General features: G+C 43.7%; 1 pseudogene across 1 annotated transcript in view; it reads left to right on the top strand.

Moving 5' to 3' along the window:
* The first annotated feature begins 1,551 nt into the window (after positions 1-1,551).
* The window catches only part of LOC147710182 (E3 ubiquitin-protein ligase TRIM39-like), an 81,757-nt pseudogene continuing 66,111 nt past the window's right edge, over positions 1,552-17,197 (top strand). Inside the window, exons 1-2 of the transcript XR_015295854.1 lie at positions 1,552-1,965; positions 4,848-4,943. The product of XR_015295854.1 is annotated as an E3 ubiquitin-protein ligase TRIM39-like (transcript). The remainder of the gene's footprint in view (positions 1,966-4,847; positions 4,944-17,197) is intronic.

Genomic DNA, 17,197 nt, shown 5'->3' with positions numbered 1-17,197 from the left:
ATACTCGTTGTTTACGTTAGAACATTCGCTGGCCGGAGCAGAATGTACAAATCCCAGGCTGCTGATCTGCTTTTCAATGTAAGAAGGCTGGCTGTTATCAACATGTAAAAGACAGAAAGTGCTCTTGTTGTGAATGCTATGGATTCGAAGCTCCGCCCCTGGCAAACGACGTGCTCGAAAGCGCAAGACACTAGCTGTGTAAATTACAGTTGGCCAGAGACACTGGAGTAACCTTTTCTCAGGAAGCTGTCCCTCCATATAACTGAAACACGCATTCTGACTAAAACAATTGGATTACAATAGATAGTTTAGCGTTACATCTAGATTACTGTAGAGCTTTTCAAATTTTATATATATATTTTTTCGTTCAATCAATGTTTACACGTTGAAAACATGACGATACATTTCTCTACTTCGTAATCTAGAGGAGGAGTCAGTTGCAGCCGGGGAGAGGGAGAAAGCCTGGGCATATGCTGTTCTTGCACTTAAACAAGCAAAAGGGAAAAAAGTGTGCCAGGAAAGTAATAAATAACAATAACAAGTAACAGTACATGTAAAAGGAGCAGTCCTCGTGGGAGGATACAACATTCTAAAAGGAGGGACACTAAAGGTATTCTCCAATGAAAAGCCATCATTTCTGAAGGGCAGTAAGATGAACCAATGAAAGAGATGGGCGTTTTTTGAAGTTCGAGACAGCACTTGCGCTGCCCAGGCGAGACCTAAAAATGACTAAAAATCACGGCACCTGGCCCACAGTGGCAGCCCCTTTCCAAGGCTTCACTGGTCACCATTTATCTGATCAATGTTGTAGTGAGGTGTTTAACTGCACCTGTGAGATGAAACCTCTTCTCGGACCATGATTGTGTGAGATAAAAGTGCACGATATTGAAATAATGCGGTCAGAGATTGTTGTTACGCCGCATAATTTGCCTCATCTCGATGTATAATTTACTCAACCCTGCGGTATAAATTGCTTCTCCAATTGTGTAATGGCAGTGACCTGATTATGAATTATTACAGGTGAAGGCCTGAGAAAGCAGTTATATTTCAGCCTTTGGAACATTAAGTAAAACAGCAAATGCAGGAAGAAATGGTTTGACGATTATTTTCGAGCTGTCAATAAGGTTCTAAAACAAATATTATAACAAACAGACGCAGAACAGCCACGTTAAAAAGAACACAGAGGATTTTTATACAAATCCATATTTAGGAGACCGCTCCTGGCACTAACAGAATCTGAGAACAAAACCAAATTACTGGTATTTTTGCTGAGAAAGGAGGGAAATCTCGAGTCAGAGCACAGGCAGCAGAGGGGGCAGTTCTGTGCTCTGTGACTGTAACATGAACCCGGAAGTCCCGGCGCAGCCAGAGAGGGACAGAAGCACAGACACACACCCAGCCCAAAGAGAGGGACAGACACACCCACTGCACACAGAGCGGGACAGACGCACAGACACACCCACTGCACACAGAGAGGGACAGACGCACAGACACACCCACTTCACAAAGAGAGAAACTGAAACTTACCTTCACTTCCTGTATTTCTGCATCATGGCGGCAGCAGCTCAGCTCGGGAACCTCCAGGAAGAGGCCACGTGTTCCATCTGTCTGGAATATTTTACTGATCCGGTGTCCATAGAGTGTGGACACAACTTCTGCCGCTCCTGCATCACCCAGAGCTGGGAGGGAAGAGATGGAAACTTCCCCTGTCCACAGTGCAGGGAGATATCTTCTGGGAAAAACCTCCGACCCAGCAGACAACTGAAGAACATGGTGGAAATGTTAAAACAGTTTCATCTGCCCCCCGTGAAGCCCCCGGAGGAGAATCTGTGCGAGAAACATGATGAGAAGCTGAGGCTGTTCTGTGCAGAGGATCAGAGGATGATATGCTGGGTCTGCCGGGAGTCCAAGGAGCATAAAACACACTCAGCAAGTCCTGTGGAGGAGGCTGCAGAGGAGCACAAGGTACGTCTGTGGGCATTCAGGATCAGAGTCATTTGTTGAGCCTCCAAGGGGCAGCCGGAGAGCACACGCTGTGTGTTCCAGAAGGCGCCATGTCCCTGGGACAACACTTTTACATTTCTGGATTTTGCTTTTTACATATTTTGACCTGGTGTGTTCAAGCAATAGGGTCCAGTAAAGTGAATCACAACTACAAATCCCAGAATGCACTGATATGTTCAATCAAAATCCTAGAAATGAAAAAGTTGTGTCCCGATGGCATGGAGTCATCTGATCTCCCTCCCTGTTTATGCCATAGAGGAGGCTGCAGAAGAGAACAGGGTGTGTCTGTGGATGTGTATGGATCATAAGGCACCCGCGGGGCCCAAAGAGAGGTCTGTGCAAGGAGTGTATGTGGGTGTTCACGATTCACAAGTGAAGACAGTGTAAGTTCCACAGAGGAAGAAGCTGCAGAGGAGCACAAGGTATATGTGTGGGTGTTCAAGATTCACAAGTGAAGACAGTATGTACATTCTGCAGAGGAGCACAAGGCAGTCTGTGGACGATCACGATTCACAATTGAATAAACCTGTTAAGTCTTTAAGAGGATACAATGTATATTTAGGGGTGTTAAGTGTCCTTAGAGAAGGCTGCTGAAAAATACAAGGTATGTTTGTTGGTGTTTAGGGATTGTAAGGGAATCCACTCCACGAGGGCTTTAAAAGGAGCTGCAAAAGAGCACACAGTGTGTCTGTCGGAGCGCTGGGATCATGGGCTGTATACTGTGAGCCACAGAGGTGGCTGCAGAGGATCAGAAGGGGTGTGTGTGGGTGTTTTAGGATCTTGCATTATACTCATTCCGTGTAACACTGCAGTGTGAGTTGTCGGTGTCAGAAGACTTGACACGACAATGCAGGGTGTAGCACACAAGCTCAGTCTGAGGGCTTCCTTTTTAGTCCACGAAGCAGCCTGTGGCCCATGAATCCACCATGACTTGGATATGTTTTTTTCTTGACCCACAACAAACTCCATGTTGATGAAGAAGTGTTCTGAACTATCACTGGAATTGTTCTTCACTGAAGGGATTTCACTAATGCTCAAGGATTTCCCTTCCATACTTCTCAAGCAAATCGGTTTCGGACGACTTGTCCGCTGCCACTGCGCCCATTTGTCCAAACTTGGGACGACTGTTTCTAGGCTTAACAGGGCACTCGCGGAGGTAATGCCCTTTCTTCCCGCAGTATAAACATAGTCCCTGTTTCCGCCGGTATTCCCGTTCATTGGGTGTGAGAGAAGCCCAGATTGCCCCTATCTCCATGGGTTCAGAAGGAGTCAATCCATGCTCGGAGGTCTTTGGCTGGTCAAAGCGATGAGGTACTCGTTCCCTTCTTCTGGGGTCACCTTTACGTTCCTTCAAGCGATGATCCTGGCGCAATGTTAGTTTTATCAACCCGGGGCAGGTTTTTAGTTGAGGATCCACTTGCGTTAGAACATCTTTCAGGTCATCCCGAAGCCCTTGATAGAATATGCCACCAATTGTCGGAAGGAGTTGAGGTATACCAACAGATCCTTGCTACCTTGCTTCAATTCAAGCAACTCCTTACCTGCAGAAAAAGTTTCTGCCCTGCGGTCAAATGTCTTTTCGAACTCCTCCTTGAAAGTGTGCCAATCATGGAGGAGGGGGTCGTCTCATCTGACTATAGGGACTGCCCACTGTGCAGCGTCCCCTGCTAAGTATGAGATCACGAAGGCTACTCGTGATTGGTTTGTTGAGAACATCCTGGGTTTGCAATTGAAATGAAGCATTACTTGGGTCAGGAACGCCTGTACCATATGCATATCCCAATAATATCTTTCGGGAGGGGCCAATAGGATCTGCTTGAATGAGAGGGCTGTGTCGAGGGTGGGGGTGGGCGTTAAGACCGATAGGTTTACGTTGGAGACCCAGGTTTAAGTCTGTGGCTGTTCTGAGCTGGTGGAAAACAGGAAGAATTCAATCTTCATGGGGTTTATCTTTAATACATTAGTTGACATCCAATGAGATCAGGGCAGAGTATGAGGATGTCATTGGGTGAGGATATTTTGGGTAGAGTTGGGAATAATCTCTATATTGATGGATCTTGATGCTGCTGTCTGTAAGGATGGATCCGAGAGATCCCATGGAGAGGTTAAAGATGATGAGAGAAAGGATGGAGCCCTGAAGTACTCTGCTGTAGACAGGGCATTTCTGTAATCTTGTGGAACCTATTTGTAAGAACTGGTGACAGTGAGGTTGGATGTGAACCATTTCAAGACAGTGTCTTCGAAATCCATCATGTTTTTTGTGTGTTGATCAGGGCCAGCTGGTCGCCTGTGTCGAAGGCTGCAGAGAGGTCCAGGGGGTCAGGGGTCATTCTTGTTGTTGAGGCGGAGGGTGTTGTTAACTACTTGTAGTGTGGCTGTGTCCGGGCTCCATACATGGTTATTGCACTTATAAGACTTGTTTGCTTAGATATTTTCACTTGGTTGTGTGTTGTTCTGGAATGTTTGCTAATGTCTCTAGGACAACGCTTCTTCTTTAGTGTCAAGTCTATCTATTTCCATGCTTTGGGCATAAAGTGTGCACAGTGTCAAGTAGCAGTAGGTGCCAGTGATGAAGCTTGTTTCCATGGACCAGGGATTCTGGTGCCAGGTCCTTCTTGGCAATAACTGGACCCACAATGGAACACCATTGTCTGTGTCATTGTCTGTGATACTTGGGGCTGGTGCTCACAATCCTGATATGTGTGGCTGGTACATACAATACTAATGTATGACAGGTACGTACAGTCTGGGCACTTGTGGCAGGCACTGTAGTGACTCTTTTTTTGTAATTAAGACCACACTCGACAGATCTACACTTATTTCTTGCTCTCTCATCCCTACAGGGGAAACTTCAAGAGTGGCTGCTTGTCCTGAAGAAACAGGAGGGATATTTTCTGGAGTCTAAAGTCAAGGAAGAGGATCAATATAAAACCATGAGGGTGAGTGGCTGCAGTGAGTGCTGCGGGTCTGTATATGTCTGTGCCCATGTCTTTGTGTGGCCTTTTTAGTTCAAGACACACAGAGGCTGATGAGTCACTCTACAGACTGGTCATGTTCCTCACCATATACATATACTGACTGGAATTACTGCACCTGGATATTGGGGCTGAAATCGGACAAGGGCGCGCCCTAAAAAACATAAAATCAAGTATTACTCTTCTGACCTTAAGGTAGTACTTGCATACTCACATGGTGCGTGTTAGAGTATGTGTGTAGAGGGGTGGCATTATCTGGCTGTGAGTACGTACCAGCGAGTGTGTGTGCATATGTGTGTGTGTGCATGTTCACGCTTAGGTGTACGTTTTCTAAGTATGTCTTCATGTATGGATAGTCTTTGGGAGTACATGCATGTCTGCGCGTCCCTATGTCTGTCGGTTTTTTCGGCATGGACTACTGCTTGTGGTGTGTCTCCATATTCATATATAAATTTTGAGCCACAGAGTATACAAATACATGTCCTTATCTTTATGCATGTGTGTTTGAGGGTTGTGTATGCTTTAGTCTGGATTTATTGGCTGTGAGTTTGTACCTACATATCTGAATGCCTGCATGTGGGCTTGTATATCACAAGGTCTGGTGGCATTTGTGAGTGTGCAAATACATGTGTGCATCTGTGAGTTTGTGACGTGTATGCATAGGTCTGGAGTTATACATCTGTGAGATTTTATATGCATTTGTGTGTGAGTATATATGTATGGATGTGTGTCTCTATGGGTCTGTGCATGCATGGACTGAAGAAATCCATCTGTGAGTTTGTACAAGGTTTGTGTGTGAGTCTGCAAATCAATGTGTGTGTCTGTATGAGTGTGTACCTCTGTGGATGTGTGTATGTATGGATTTGAAGTTATCTATCCATCCATCAAACTGAGCAAGCATATTTTAAGGCCCTTCCTAAACAAAGGTTTTAGCAATGTAATAATGCTACGGTATTGTATATACATCGTCGAACACAATAAATAATATACCTCCCTCTAGACCTCTATTTCTTTACCTTGTAGTATGAATCTTAATGGGTTATAACTACATTTTGTGAAACATCATGGATACATCATCATCTTATCCAAAAATTGTATTTATTCATTTTAGTTGGTATTTGTATTCATTTACATTGATAGTATCAAAACAGGGAAAAATGTAATCTAAAAAGACATACATATTCATAAAAATCTTTTTGTCACAAGTTTTACTTTTTTATACATTTTCTACATAGACCAACAATTTCATATCTTTATATACACACTAGCAGCCCGTCCCGACGTTGTCCGGGGTAGAAAATGTATGTGTGTAATGTTTGTAACGTTAAAGGATAATTTATTTTAAGATTTCACGGTATACAACATTTTTGGTTTCATTGGAATGTGGCCGTAGAATAAATTGATTTAGTACATTGCCGGACCTAGAGAGTGCTACTTTTAATGATGTCTTGGCGTGAGTGTGCGTTTTTGAGTGCTGTTTTCAGTTGCAGCGCATTGTTATTATTTTAATTTCCTTGGTTGTGTGTTGGTTTTGATTGTAAGTAATTTGCTGTCATCAACATACTTTTTTTTGAGTGGTGGTTTGAGTGTCTGCGTTTTATTTCTATATTGAACTTTTTTGTTTTGTGTCCTGGTGAGTGTTAATGATTATTTTGAATGAATTTGCGTTTGATAGGGGTGTTTCCAGTGCCTGTGCGTTGTCGTTCCATTTATGTTCTTCGTTGAGCTTTTTGTCCGTCTATGTAGTTGTTTGTTTGGGTGTGCGTGATAGTTTATTTAGTGGGTTGAGTGCCTGCGCGTTTTTTAGTCCTTTTCTTGTGTGCGCTTGATGCTTTCACATACTAGTGTGGCGTGAATGTGTGTTATCTTTACTTCCTTCGTTGTCTTTGCGTGCAGATTTGGAATGTTTTACCGGTGCAAATGTGCGTGCGTGAAGATTCTGTATTATTTGTCCTACCTAAATGTGTGTTTGCGAGTGCTTGTTTGAGTGTTAGCGATGTCTCCTTTTTTTTTTTCTCCCTAGTCTGCCTGGCTTTGTGTAGCCGTGTGACAAAGCCGTTTAGAGTATTTCCGTAAGTGCCCGAAGCAAGTTAAAGTGTAACGTCAATGCGGCTCGTCAATGTCCCCGGAAGCCGCCTGTTTTTTTTTTGTTTACTTCCTTCCCTCTGACAACGTTGACGCGTCCAATCATGACAAAGGTATGTTGGCACGTGCTTGCTGTCGGTAGCCGCGCCCCTTTGTACGCAAATTAATATTGTGGATTTGCACGGCCACGATACAGCCACATTGACGTGGCCATTTACTACACCATAACGCGTCGCTGCGGGCATTTACTATAGAATACGGCCATATTTGAAAGCTGCACATGAAGCTGCGGCGCTTTTGTTTGTAGTACGGGCCCATTTACACGGCCAACATCCACAACGCCTCGCTGCGGTCAAGCGAGGCCACGCCCCACAACCACGCCCACGATACGCCCACATTGACGTGACCATTTACTACACCATAACGCGTCGCTGCGGGCATTTACTATAGCATACGGCCATATTTTGTTTGTAGTACGCGCCCATTTACACGGCCATATATGATTGACAGCCACGATACGCCGACATCCATAACGAACACCTCGCTGCGGTCAAGCGACGCCACACCTCACAACCACGCCCATGACACGCCCACTGGAGTAAAGGTGGCTAACTTTGAGGTTGATGAGACGCCACACTCCACGCCCCCGTGGCCCACGATCAGGCCCACGACACGCCCACTGGAATTTAACACACCCACGACAACACCCACAAGGGACTACTTTACACCCTATGTTCTTTGACCTTTGTAATGTATATGGTGGCCAGATGTATAGCCTATGTCCATCTGCTTAAACTACCCTTTCCAATGGTGTATTGGGTGTTGTGATTGGTGCTGCAGTTCTTGAGTTTACCCGCCTCAAAGGTTTCCAGTTCTCTCTTTATAATAGTAGTATATATTCAATCTAGTGCTCTTCACTGGACCCCTATAATAATATCATACACTAATCACGTAAACCGAATCACATTCACACTCCATCACACCTGCACTCAATTACACCAATCAAACTATCAAACAACCCCAAAAGCACATACACATCCTGAGGCGGCAGACCCGGAAGCTGAGATCGACCGTGGACCAAGGTTCGATTCCCTGCCTCGGCGGGTCTCGGGCTCAAAATTCCACGGACTCGACAATTCTCGCTCTGGTGCCTACTCCACTCACGGGGTCACACTCTGCGACTCTGGGCAATAGCTTGCTTAATCTCCACTACGGCCCCTCGCGGCGGGATGCCTGGCTCTCACCTTGTGGACACCCTGCCGTGGTTTCTCACAGGGGAATACCAGGACGGGTTCCCTAAGCAAGCGCCGGGACGCTTACGGGCAGCTGTGCGCTTTACAAGTCCAGCACATTTACACATTTACATTCAGAAGGGGATATAGATAGTGTGAATCTCCATGACCTTGTTGTGGGTTGGGTGCATACAGTAAGGTCGACGTGCGTTTCGGTGGAATATGTCTGATGTTAACCACCTTCTGCAGGACCTTCTTTAAATCATATATCTTTCACCTAGTGGTAGGAGTACAGATAATAATGATGCAAGAAAAATTCTCTAATGGTTGCCACCTTCAAATTGACAAACTATTGGTAAGTCTGCTGGGTCAGTTCTAGATGACTCCTATTATAAATGTAAAAGTCTGCCCCTAGGGAATGATAGGATAGATGCAACTAACACATTCTCCTATTTGGGTGTCCTACCTGATCATTCTGGTTCATGGAACCCGGCCGTTAAGAGCAGAACTCTTCTCGTCAAAAGGTAAATCGGGGCATTGATGAATATTTCTAATAAATTGGGTAAAAGGCCCCCGGGGATACTTCTTAAAATTTACCAAGCTCAATGCTTGAGTATAGCTATGTACGGGGCAGGAGTCTGGGGATACCAGGATGTAGCCATAATACAAAAAGAGGAAAATACTTTTTTAAGGTTTATATTAGCAGTACCGCATAGCTCTTCCATTTATAATTGCCACAATGAGCTCGGGATTCCTTATATCTCTGATTTGATCAAGATGCATCCTCTGTTACTATTTTAAAGTAAACAAAAGATCCTCAGCATAAAGGAATGAATACAGAAAAATGTTATATAGACCACAATAGGCTACTATATACTTCAGTCCCTAGTCCAGCCGGACAGGGAATTTAATAATCAAACAAATCATTCAGGGTAAAGGTACATATTAGCAACACAGCATTATAGTTACAGTAGGGCACAGTCCTGTACCGTACAAAAGAAGGGAAAGTGAGAGAGTAATAGAGTGAAGGAATATCAGGCAAACAAGGTGAGCTATCGGGCCACTGCTATGAATCAGAATTAACAGTGTGTCCTGGAGTAAACCATACATACAGCAATATAATAAGGTGAAACGTATGTCTACTCAAAAGAGTCGACGTTTCGATCCCGTGCTCAATTTATAGGGATCATCTTCAGGACTTAGGGAATTTTTTTTGCCTGAAATGGAAATTAAACGCCTGTTGGGAGAAAACAGGGAAGAAGGCAAAAGATAGACAGATATAGTCATTGTTAGGAAGATTAATGATGGACATCAGCTTTAGCCATTATACTTACAATATTCGGATCCGCAGTGAGAAGTTGTTGCCTGGTGACGTGGGCATTCAGTGCAAACATATCTTAATAAGTGAATGGTGAATTGGCTGCAGTGCTAGACAGCTATCTGCTTTCTTCTGGTGGTAAGGAGGCCAGTTTAGAGTGTAAACTATGGTGGGACAAGGTGACAATTTAACGTTGCGCTGTGATGTGAGAAGTGAGCCGGGTCTGCGAGTCAAGGCCGGAGGGGTCTCACGTGGTGAGCAGCATTACTACTAGAGGGGTGATAGCATCCTTGTGGCGCGCACAGAGACAATTCCGGTATTGAATTAATCCGGTAGTATTACATGTTTCTGGTGGAGGTAAATTAAGCGGGAGGAAACCTACCAAGGCTTAAAATTGGAGGATTTCTGATAAGTTTTCAGCAACTATTGACCGGGCAAGACCATATAATGCCTCTGTGGAGGTTATAGTTGCCTGGTCTGGACGTCCAATCAATCGGACGCTGAGGGGAAGAAGAACGATATTTAGGACAATGTTTAGAATGCTTAAGGCGAGGTAGGGTGTAATTGGCGAGGCGCCAGAATTTACCGTGATGATATGAGGAATCCTCGCGGCAGGTAAAGCGTGGGTAGAAAGGATGGCCGGAGTTAAGGCTCCGTGCAGGCGTCCATTAGCACCGATTGATGTGCAGGTAAAGCGCCACTGTTGGGGAGGAGAAAATAGTTGAGGCCATGTTGGGAGTGATTTAATTGTTAATTAAATATCACAAGTGCCGGGGCGCGCAGTTTTACCGTTATATTCTCGGTATCCAGAAGGCGTCTGAATACGCCGATGGCCGTAGTTAAGGCTCCGTTTATGCGTCCATTTGCCCGATTTGATGTGCCGATAGTGCGCTACTGTTGGGGAGGAGAGAAGAGTTAAAACCATGTGAGGAGTGAATTGAAGTTGTCACGATTGATAGGGCGCGTAATTTTACCATTATATTCTAGGTTTCACCAGATATTCTCGGCGTCTGAGTTAGCGGGGTACCAATGGGGGCAGCGTGAGCGTTGACGCCGTCTATGGGAGCGCGGTCAGTTAATTAACTGATCTGCTAAGGAAAGATGAACATTTGGTTAGAACAGCGTGCTGGTCTGTTTACTAAGGAGTCATTGGCAGCGAAACTTACCGAATATTGGAGGGATGTCAGGACGCGAGTTGCGAGCTGTGCCTTGCCGGATCGCGGCCAACAAGATAAGATGCTAGCGTCTTATTGGGCATACGGCGGTCACGTGACCTGAGCCTAGGGGGAGCCAGTATTGCTTCAATTTCTTACGGCCGCCATCTTGGAACGGTGCGCGAGTGACTTGGCCGTGTATCGTATTAACAGTGGAGCTATGGTAGCTGTGCAAATAAGGCGCAAGTGTGATGAATAAAATTTTGAAAAAAATTTCGGCGCAAGAGTTGGTGAGAGGGAGACAGGTCAATAGTTTAAAATGAATTAAACTCAGGGGAAGTGTGACTCCTCCTTGTTGGGGAAGTGAGCAGTGTATCAAACGTGACATAAATTATTTTAAAAAACATTTCAGGTGTCAGAAGTTTGTCTGGGTCCATAGCCCTCATTGCATTGTTCAGAGGTGCTCAAATTTGATGAGGACATTGTCTTTCAGAGTTTGATGTTATAGGAGAGTTGTCCAGTCTTCACTCCTGCTCAATCCTGTGTGGATGGTGTTAAATTGGATAACAGCCTCTGTTACTATGGCATAGAGTTTGGACGTCTAATAGTACAGAGTTAAACAGAGATATTATTGGCGACGCCATGAGTCTATTCCACTTGGCTGAATTATATCGGAAGATTTTTAATAGACTTGGGTAAACCTGATTTCTATAGTAACCCCTAAACATTGAGTACGATTTCTAGGAAGGATTTTAAAGTTTTTTGTCAGTCTCACGGTTTCAGAAATGAAGAAAAGTACTGTTATCCCAACCCTGTTAATTCTTGTATCCCCCACTATTCAACCATATCTGGACTGGTGTATAGGAGGATATGACAGGTATGTTCTTACAAGACTCAGATTTGATAGTTTCCATCGATTAGTCAGCTTCCCTACATTAAACGATTGGACCAGAGACCTTTGTCGGTGTCCTCGCGATGAGATGTCTTTCCAGTCGACAATACATGTGATTTTATTTTGTAAATTTTATAGACTAGAAAGATGTAGATGGATTTTGCCATTGTTGAAGAGAGGGGGCTGGAGGCAATGCGGTCCCGCCTTTTTATATTTACAAGTGCTGGAAAATGTTTATTGTGTGGGTGTTACGCCCGGATTCCTGAAGTCCATATTGAAAAAAAGGAAAAGTATAATATGGGAAACCCACCATGAGGCTGAATAATGTATAGAACTCTTGTCATAAAAGTCAAAGAATTAACTGAAGAGGAGACTGTAAGATTCAAGTGGTATGTAAAGATGTAATAACTGTGTGTGTGTTTTTTAAACTACCTTCTGTAAGTTTTTAACATGCTTCTTCTATGATTTTTAATATAAATGTCCCGCATGCCAGCCCGCACGGGACATCTCTTTGGATTCCATGTTCTGGGGTAGAATGTATACCTTTGACATGTCGGCAGTTGCTGCCGGGAGACCTATGCACCAGGACGAATAAAGAAGAGCTCCTCATCTTACCGCTTTGTGTCTTCTTTTCATTGGCGACGAGAACCCGCCTGGTGCTGCTGGTTGTCCCAAGTGTTGCTGGACGTCTGGAAGCTTCTTTCTCGATGAGGCAACTGCGATATTGGTTGATCGCGTTTCCTGACTGCCTGCTTTACACGCGAGTCCTCCTGTCTTCGTGTTTGCTTTTCTGTATCTGCTCCCCGTGAGTGCCTCTCTGAGGATTATTTCATTTTGTTCGATTTTTGATGTTTGGTAGTTTCTGCACGTCTTTCCGTGCGATCTTGCACGCGCCAGCTCACACCGCTTCCCAGCTCTACGCTGCATCAGCGTGTGTCAACGTCACGTCAGTGTGCGTTCCAGCTTGTGTTTCAACTCTCATTCTGACGGTTACCATGGTGCCATTCTAAACTCCTTCTGAAGCGCATTACTTCATTGTGTTCTGCCGCATTCATCATGTGTGTGTTGTTGTTCTAATTTTACACGCATTATGTGGTCTTTGTGACGATTTTCAGAACGGAAACCTATATTTTCTTGTATTACAGCAGACTCGTGATTTAAACCTTGCATTTTTGTTTAATCTTCACTTTGTTGGCTGGGGCAGCAACTCACCCACGCAAATGGAGAAAGTGGCCACTCCACCTCCCTTTTTACAGTCTCCTGGTCCGCCTCCTATGATTTGGAAACAGTGGAAAGCAACTTTTGAAGCCTACATTGATGCTATTGATGGTGATACCTTCACCTCTTAAAACAAAGAGAGCGTTGCTTGTTTATAATTTAGGAGCTGAAGGCAGATCTATTCTAGAGACTCTACCCCTAGAGGAAGCGAGAGTATCCAATGGTTCTCGTGAAGAGGGTGACTCATTGGTGATTGACGAATATGCTTCTCTCATAAAAACGTTGGATAAAAGGTTCAATCCAAAGCGCAATATTGTTCTGGAACGTCACAAATTTTTGCAACGTGCACAGATGCCTGGAGAGTCGATCGACGATGTTGTTGCTGCCTTAAGGATCTTGGCTGTGAATTGCAACTATAGGGAGTTTAGGGATGAAATTATTTGAGACCAATTAATTGAACGCACTTGTGACAAGAAAGTGCGTGAGAAACTTTTGTGCTCAGATGACCCTGATTTGGAGACTGCGTTGACTCTTGCCAAATCTGTTGAACATTCCCAGTTTTGCATGAAGGAACTAAGTACACCTACCACTCTTACACCTGCGTCATCTGAGGTTAATTTAGTAACGTCAAAGGTTCCTCCAAAAACTAATAAAGCTACTGTTCCGGTATCTTCCAGAACTACCAACACTACCTTACCGGGAGCGTTTGTTAACAAACCCAGGAATGATGCTCAAGCCTTGTCATGTCATCGCTGTGGTAGCAGGTCGCATCTGGGAAATTTCAAGTTTTGCTTTGCTATTAATCAATCTTGTTTTAAATGTGGAAGGAAGGGTCATCTTGCACCATGTGTAAAATTGCTTTTTCCCAAAGGGCACCGTCACAAAGTGTGAAGAATATAGAGTGTGAGAATACCGATGGTGATGATGATGATAATTGCTATGAATTATTAATGTTTTCGGCTTCCCCCCTGGAAGCGGAAGCTATTGTAGAGATTGCATCTCTTAATGAATCTCAGAGGAGGAAATCCCCTGCTTGTGTTATAAACTTGAACGACAAATCGGTCCAATTCCTTGCGGATTCTGGTTCCCCATTCACCTTGATCAATGTTAGGGATTTTGAAGGTTTGGGTGAGATCTTTTTGGCGTCATCAATTAAGATGTTTGCATATGGTGGGAAAAGGGTTGAAGTCTTGGGAAAGTTTAAATACAAGCTAGAATTTAAGGGCGAGTGCACGTCATGTGTAATTTACGTTGTCAAAGATGGTGCTAATTTGTTGGGATGGCATGAACAAGGTGAGCGAAATATCATCCTTGACCCCAAACATCCCGACATGGTTTTGTCTAGGAATGAAGCCAAACAATATTACGCTTCACTTGCACAACCTGAGTCAGTGCATGTTGTGACCACATTGAGTGAAAATGAGTGGGTTCGTGCTTATCCGGAGGTGTTTAGCGATAATCTTGGTAAGCTTAAGGGTTTCCAACATCGCATAGTTTTAAAAGAAGGAGCAAAACCTATTACACACAAAGTTCGCAAAGTACCTTTGAGTATGCGTTGTGTGTTGAAAAGTGAATTAGAAAGGTTGTGTTCCTTGGGTGTCAACGAACCAATTGAAGGGTCAAAGTGGCTAAGCCCCATTGTTTTGGCACGGAAGGCTGATAAATCTCTTAGGATGTGTGTTGATTTACGCTATTTAAATTCATGTATTTGGATAGATCGCCAACCACTTCTTAACATTAATGAGATGTTGTCTACCCTGGAAGGTGCCAAATATTTTACCACTCTGGACATGTGCTCTGCATAACATCAGATTGAATTAAGCAAGGATTCCAGACATATCACTTCATTTGTGACTCCCGAAGGGGCGTTCCGTTATCTCAGGATACCATTCGGTTTGGCGTCGGCTTCTGCAGTGTTCCAACGCCTTATGGGTAATCTCTTCAAGGACTCTGCAGGGGTCGTCTTCTTTCAGGATGATATTCTCATACATGGTAAGACCATGCAAGAACACAACGATAGAGCGAGGAAAGTTTTAGATATTGTAAAGTTGTATGGGTTGACTTTAAGGAAGGACAAATGCATGTTTTTCAGAGATGGTGTGGATTATCTAGGTCACCATATTTCATCCAAAGGTGTAGAACCTAAAATGAAACTTTTAGATGCTATCTGAAATGCACCTGAACCGCAAAATAAAGATCAACTACGTTCGTTTCTAGGACTAGTTGAATAGTATGCGAAATTTGTCCCAAATTTTGCTGACAAGACCGTTTGTTTACGCAATCTCTTAAAGAAAAATGCTAGGTATGACTGGTCTGAACAGTGCACAAATGATTTTAACCTGTTGAAAACTGTGATTGTGCAGGCACGCCCTCTCAAATTGGTGATTTGAATGATCAGTGCATTGTGGTTACAGATGCCAGTAATGTTGGGCTGGGAGCTGTCCTTATGCAAAAGAGAGCTGACAATAGAGAAGAAGTAATTGCTTTTGCCCCCAGAACCCTGAGAGGTGCTAAGGGTACTTATTCCACAATCGAAAAAGAGGCATTGGCTTTATGGTGGGGTGTACAACTTTTTGTGGGGCAATCATGTAACTCTTAAAACTGACCATAAGCCGTTAGTGGACCTTTTCACAACCAAGGGTGGTGGTAGGGCTACACCCCGCATTGCCAAATGGCAGTACAGACTTGCTAAATTTAAATACCACTTTGAATATGTACCTGGTATAAAAAACAATCTAGCTGACTGTTTATCAAGGTTACCTCTTGCTCACACCGATCACGAGGAGGAACCTGATCAATTTGAGATGGTGTGTGCTGTCAGTTCTGTATCTGACACTGGTGCTGTCTTATCAGAAACTGATTGGAAGAGTGCTATTTCTGAGGATTTGAATTTGTGTAAAGTAATAGATTTTTTGACTCGGGGATGGCCGAATGACAAATTGTTATCTCCTGAGTTAGTTCCGTTTAGAAGAATTTGTGATGAACTGTCCTTGGTTGATGGAATTTTACGCAGAGGTAGTCTTCTAGTTGTGCCAACTTCACTTTGAAAATCTGTTCTTGACTTGGCTCATGTGGGGCATTTAGGTATTTGAGCCATGAAACGCAGAGTACGTGAAGATTTTTGGTGGCCTGGTGTTGATCGGGCCATCGAGCACTGTGTTCGGGATTGTGGGGCATGTGTTCTTAGCGACAAAACTCAAGTTACTTATCCCTCTGCTATTAATCCCATTTCTGTAAAGGAAATACCTTGTAACAAGTTAGCATTTGATGTGGCTGGCCCGTTTAATTATTTGTGCAATACCCCAAATATGCATTAGTCTTGATTGACTACATGTCGAAATGGCCTGAAGTTAAGTTTGTGGAAGGTATCGATTCTTCTACTATTATCAATTTTTTTACTGAAGTTTTCCTGCGGGAGGGTTTCCCAGAAGAGTTGGTATCTGACCATGGTACTCAATTAGTTTCTGGTGAGATGGAGAGTTATTTTAAAAGGCATGGGATTAAACATGTGCTCACTTCCTTATATCATCCATGTAGCAATGGTTTGGTTGAACGCCTGAATCGTGTTATTAAAGATCAATTACAACTGGCTGCTATAAATGGCCTTCATTGGAGACATGTGATTTTGTTGTGGGCTATGAGGGTCACTCCTCATGACAGCACGGGTATTTCACCTTTCACCTTGCTCAGAGGAAGAGTAGCTGGTTCCAAGCTCAATAAAGATTGGATGTTGGGAAAAGACATTGATGTTACCAAGATTGGGAGGGTAGCCGATATTAGGAGTGCTGCTCAGGCAAAATATGCACAGAAAAGCATTAGAACATCTCCAGTATGTCAGGGTGATTGGGTTAGAATTAAAAAACCTGTGCTTATACGCAAAGGGCAAGCTAAATTCTCCCCTCCTGTACAGGTCAAGGAGGTGAAAGATCAGGTTGTAGTGCTTGACAATGGTAACATTTGGAATAAGTCTTGTATTTCAATTGTACCCAAATCTAAGGTTGAGTTTGTGAGGAACAAATTTGGTTTGGATTCCTTTGATTCCTCTAGTATCAGGAATTCAATTACTTCTACAGCTTCCACTGGTTGCAGCTCTGACTTTCAGCGGAGGTCGTCAAGAATTAAATCTGTGCCTACTAAGTATCGTGATTTTATTGTATCGTGAATTGTCATCTAATTTGTACATTCCGCTTTGGGGTTTTGTTTTTGGTTTGTTTTTGTTATTATTTTAATTATTGGTGAGGGGAAGGGAATGTTTTAGGGAATTTTGTATTTTCTTTAGGGAATGTTGAATCTCTTTGTTTGCAATGTAGGAAGGGGGA

Source organism: Lissotriton vulgaris, chromosome 5 (genome assembly GCF_964263255.1).
Source record: "Lissotriton vulgaris chromosome 5, aLisVul1.2, whole genome shotgun sequence".
Classification (NCBI taxonomy): domain Eukaryota; kingdom Metazoa; phylum Chordata; class Amphibia; order Caudata; family Salamandridae; genus Lissotriton; species Lissotriton vulgaris.
The sequence above is the reverse complement of the archived record's forward strand: the minus strand, read 5'-3'. Positions and strand labels throughout refer to the sequence as shown.